This window comes from Triticum aestivum, chromosome 2B (assembly GCF_018294505.1).
Source record: "Triticum aestivum cultivar Chinese Spring chromosome 2B, IWGSC CS RefSeq v2.1, whole genome shotgun sequence".
NCBI classification, from domain to species: Eukaryota; Viridiplantae; Streptophyta; class Magnoliopsida; order Poales; family Poaceae; genus Triticum; species Triticum aestivum.
Window position 1 is genome coordinate 448,894,272 of NC_057798.1, and position 6,000 is coordinate 448,900,271.

The window sequence follows — 6,000 nt, forward strand, 5'->3', positions numbered from 1 at the left end:
CTCGGGCAAGTAACGTACCGATTGACAAAGGGAATTGTATACGGGGTTGCTTAAATCCTCGACATCATGGTTCATCCGATGAGATCATCGAGGAGTATGTGGGAGCCAACATGGGTATCTAGATCCCGCTGTTGGTTATTGACCGGAGAGCCGTCTCGGTCATGTCTGCATGTCTCCCGAACCCGTAGGGTCTACACACTTAAGGTTCAGTGACGCTAGGGTTGTATGAATATGAGTATGCAGCAAACCGAAAGTTATTCGGAGTCCCGGATGAGATCTCGGACGTCACGAGGAGTTTCGGAATGGTCCGGAGGTAAAGAATTATATATGGGAAGTCGAGTTTCGGCCATCGGGAAAGTTTCGGGGTCCACCGGTATTGTACCGGGACCACCGGAAGGGTCCCGGGGGTCCACCGGGTGGGGCCACCTATCCCGGAGGGCCCCATGGGCTGAAGTGGGAGGGGAACCAGCCCCTAGTGGGCTGGTGCGCCCCCCTGGGCCCCCCTCTGCGCCTAGGGTTGGGAACCCTAGGGGAGGGGGCGCCTCCACTTGCCTTGGGGGGCACTCCACCCCCCTTGGCCGCCGCCCCCCCTAGAGATCCCATCTCTAGGGCCGGCGCCCCCCTGGGGTCCCTATATAAAGAGGGGGGGTGGGAGGGCAGCCGCACCCAACACCCTGGCGCCTCCCTCCCCTCCCTGCTACACCTCTCCCTCCCGTAGTTGCTTGGCGAAGCCCTGCCGGAGCCCTGCTGCATCCACCACCACGCCGTCGTGCTGCTGGATCTTCATCAACCTCTCCTTCCCCCTTGCTGGATCAAGAAGGAGGAGACGTCACGCTGACCGTACGTGTGTTGAACGCGGAGGTGCCGTCCGTTCGGCGCTAGGATCTCCGGTGATTTGGATCACGACGAGAACGACTCCCTCAACCCCGTTCTCTTGAACGCTTCCGCACGCGATCTACAAGGGTATGTAGATGCACTCCTCTCTCTCGTTGCTAGATGAACTCATAGATTGATCTTGGTGAATGTAGGAATTTTTTTATTTTATGCAACGTTCCCCAACAGTGGCATCATGAGCTAGGTCTATGCGTAGTTCTCTATTGCACGAGTAGAACACAAATCTGTTGTGGGCGTAGATCTTGTCAACTTGCTTGCCACTACTAGTCTTATTTTGCTTCAGCGGTATTGTGGGATGAAGCGGCCCGGACCGACCTTACACGTACGCTTACGTGAGACAGGTTCCACCGACTGACATGCACTAGTTGCATAAGGTGGCTAGCGGGTGTCTGTCTCTCCCACTTTAGTTGGAGCGGATTCGATGAAAAGGGTCCTTATGAAGGGTAAATAGAAGTTGACAAAATCACGTTGTGGTTATTCGTAGGTAAGAAAACGTTCTTGCTAGAACCCAATTGCAGCCACGTAAAAGATGCAACAACAATTAGAGGACGTCTAACTTGTTTTTGCAGCAATTGCTATGTGATGTGATATGGCCAAAAGTTGTGATGAATGATGAATGATATATTGTGATGTATGAGATCATGTTCTTGTAATAGGAATCACGACTTGCATGTCGATGAGTATGACAACCGGCAGGAGCCATAGGAGTTGTCTTAATTATTGTATGACCTGCGTGTCAATGATTTAACGCCATGTAATTACTTTACTTTATTGCTAAACCGTTAGCCATAGTAGTAGAAGTAATAGTTGGCGAGCAACTTCATGGAGACACGATGGATCATGATGGAGATCATGGTGTCATGCCGGTGACGAAGATGATCATGGAGCCCCGAAGATGGAGATCAAAGGAGCTATATGATATTGGCCATATCATGTCACTACTATATAATTGCATGTGATGTTTATTATGTTTATGCATCTTGTTTACTTAGAACGACGGTAGTAAATAAGATGATCCCTTATAATAATTTCAAGAAAGTGTTCCCCCTAACTGTGCGCCGTTGCTAAAGTTCGTCGTTTCGAAGCACCACGTGATGATCGGGTGTGATAGATTCTTACGTTCACATACAACGGGTGTAAGACAGTTTTACACATGCAAAAACACTTAGGGTTAACTTGACGAGCCTAGCATGTACAGACATGGCCTCGGAACACAGAGACCGAAAGGTCGAACATGAGTCGTATGGAAGATACGATCAACATGGAGATGTTCACCGATGATGACTAGTCCGTCTCACGTGATGATCGGACACGGCCTAGTCGACTCGGATCATGTAACACTTAGATGACTAGAGGGATGTCAAATCTGAGTGGGAGTTCATTAAATAATTTGATTAGATGAACTTAATTATCATGAACTTAGTCTAAAATCTTTGCAAAATATGTCTTGTAGATCAAATGGCCAACGCTCATGTCAACATGAACTTCAACGCGTTCCTAGAGAAAACCAAGCTGAAAGATGATGGCAGCAACTATACGGACTGGGTCCGGAACCTGAGGATCATCCTCATAGCTGCCAAGAAAGCATATGTCCTAGAAGGACCGCTAGGTGAAGCACCCATCCCAGAGAACCAAGACGTTATGAACGCTTGGCAGTCACGTGCTGATGATTACTCCCTCGTTCAGTGCGGCATGCTTTACAGCTTAGAACCGGGGCTCCAAAAGCGTTTTGAGCAACATGGAGCATATGAGATGTTCGAGGAGCTGAAAATGGTTTTCCAAGCTCATGCCCGGGTCGAGAGATATGAAGTCTCCGACAAGTTCTATAGTTGTAAGATGGAGGAAAACAGTTCTGTCAGTGAGCACATACTCAAAATGTCTGGGTTGCACAACCGCCTGTCCCAGCTGGACATTAACCTCCCGGACGAGGCGGTCATTGACAGAATCCTTCAGTCGCTCCCACCGAGCTACAAGAGCTTTGTGATGAACTACAATATGCAGGGGATGGTGAAAACTATTCCTGAAGTATTTTCAATGCTGAAGTCAGCAGAGGTAGAAATCAAGAAAGAACATCAAGTGTTGATGGTCAATAAAACCACCAAGTTCAAGAAGGGCAAGGGTAAGAAGAACTTCAAGAAGGACGGCAAAGATGTTGCCGCGCCCGGTAAGCCAGTTGCCGGGAAGAAGTCAAAGAATGGACCCAAGCCTGAGACTGAGTGCTTTTATTGCAAAGGGAAGGGTCACTGGAAGCGGAACTGCCCCAAATACTTAGCGGACAAGAAGGCCGGCAACACTAAAGGTATATTTGATATACATGTAATTGATGTGTACCTTACCAGTACTCGTAGTAACTCCTGGGTATTTGATACCGGTGCCGTTGCTCATATTTGTAACTCACAGCAGGAGCTGCGGAATAAGCGGAGACTGGCGAAGGACGAGGTGACGATGCGCGTCGGGAATGGTTCCAAGGTCGATGTGATCGCCGTCGGCACGCTACCTCTACATTTACCTACGGGATTAGTTTTAAACCTCAATAATTGTTATTTAGTGCCAAGTTTGAGCATGAACATTGTATCTGGATCTCGTTTAATGCGAGATGGCTACTCATTTAAATCCGAGAATAATGGTTGTTCTATTTATATGAGAGATATGTTTTATGGTCATGCCCCGATGGTCAATGGTTTATTCTTAATGAATCTCGAACGTAATGTTACACATATTCATAGTGTGAATACCAAAAGATGTAAAGTTGATAACGATAGTCCCACATACTTGTGGCACTGCCGCCTTGGTCACATTGGTGTCAAGCGCATGAAGAAGCTCCATGCTGATGGACTTTTAGAGTCTCTCGATTATGAATCATTTGACACATGCGAACCATGCCTCATGGGCAAAATGACCAAGACTCCGTTCTCGGAACAATGGAGCGAGCAACCAACTTATTGGAAATCATACATACTGATGTGTGTGGTCCAATGAGCATTGAGGCTCGCGGAGGATATCGTTATGTTCTCACTCTCACTGATGACTTAAGTAGATATGGGTATGTCTACTTGATGAAACACAAGTCTGAGACCTTTGAAAAGTTCAAGGAATTTCAGAATGAAGTAGAGAATCAACGTGATCGAAAAATAAATTCTTACGATCAGATCGTGGAGGAGAATATTTAAGTCATGAATTTGGTACGCACTTAAGAAAATGTGGAATCGTTTCACAACTCACGCCGCCTGGAACACCTCAGCGTAATGGTGTGTCCGAACGTCGTAATCGCACTCTATTGGATATGGTGCGATCTATGATGTCTCTTACCGATTTACCGCTATCATTTTGGGGATACGCTCTAGAGACAGCTACATTCACTTTAAATAGGGCTCCGTCTAAATCCGTTGAGACGACACCGTATGAATTATGGTTTGGAAAGAAACCTAAGCTGTCGTTTCTAAAAGTTTGGGGATGCGATGCTTATGTCAAGAAACTTCAACCTGAAAAGCTCGAACCCAAGTCGGAAAAATGCGTCTTCATAGGATACCCTAAGGAAACCATTGGGTATACCTTCTACCTTAGATCCGAAGGCAAGATCTTTGTTGCCAAGAACGGATCCTTTCTGGAAAAAGAGTTTCTCTCGAAAGGAGTAAGTGGGAGGAAAGTAGAACTCGATGAAGTACTACCTCTTGAACCGGAAAGTAGTGCAGCTCAGGAAAATGTTCCTGTGGTGCCTACACCGACTGGAGAGGAAATTAATGATGATGATCAAGGTACTTCGGATCAAGTTGCTACTGAACTTCGTAGGTCCACAAGGACACGTTCCACACCAGAGTGGTATGGCAACCCTGTCCTGGAAATCATGTTGTTAGACAACGGTGAACCTTCGAACTATGAAGAAGCGATGGCGGGCCCAGATTCCAACAAATGGCTTGAAGCCATGCAATCCGAGATAGAATCCATGTATGAAAACAAAGTATGGACTTTGACAGACTTGCCCGATGATCGGCGAGCGATAGAAAACAAATGGATCTTTAAGAAGAAGACGGACGCGGATGGTAATGTTACCATCTATAAAGCTCGACTTGTCGCTAAGGGTTATCGGCAAGTTCAAGGGGTTGACTACGATGAGACTTTCTCTCCCGTAGCGAAGCTGAAGTCCGTCCGAATCATGTTAGCAATTGCCGCATACTACGATTATGAGATATGGCAGATGGACGTCAAAACGGCATTCCTTAACGGCTATCTTAAGGAAGAGCTGTATATGATGCAACCAGAAGGTTTTGTCGATCCTAAGAATGCTAACAAGGTATGCAAGCTCCAGCGATCCATTTATGGGCTGGTGCAAGCATCTCGGAGTTGGAACATTCGCTTTGATGAGATGATCAAAGCGTTTGGGTTTATGCAGACTTATGGAGAAGCCTGCGTTTACAAGAAAGTGAGTGGGATCTCTGTAGCATTTCTCATATTGTATGTAGATGACATACTTTTGATGGGAAATGATATAGAACTTTTAGACAGCATTAAGGCCTACTTGAATAAGTGTTTTTCAATGAAGGACCTTGGAGAAGCTGCTTACATATTAGGCATCAAGATCTATAGGGATAGATCGAGACGCCTCATAGGTCTTTCACAAAGCACATACCTTGATAAGATTTTGAAGAAGTTCAAAATGGATCAGTCCAAGAAAGGGTTCTTGCCTGTATTGCAAGGTGTGAGATTGAGCTCGGCTCAATGCCCGACCACGGCAAAAGATAAAGAAGAGATGAGTGTCATCCCCTATGCCTCGGCCATAGGATCTATTATGTATGCCATGCTGTGTACCAGACCTGATGTAAACCTTGCCGTAAGTTTGGTAGGAAGGTACCAAAGTAATCCCGGCAAGGAACACTGGACAGCGGTCAAGAATATCCTGAAGTACCTGAAAAGGACAAAGGACATGTTTCTCGTTTATGGAGGTGACGAAGAGCTCGTCGTAAAGGGTTACGTCGATGCTAGCTTCGACACAGATCTGGATGACTCTAAGTCACAAACCGGATACGTGTATATGTTGAATCGTGGAGCAGTAAGCTGGTGCAGTTGCAAGCAGAGCGTCGTGGCGGGATCTACATGTGAAGCGGAGTA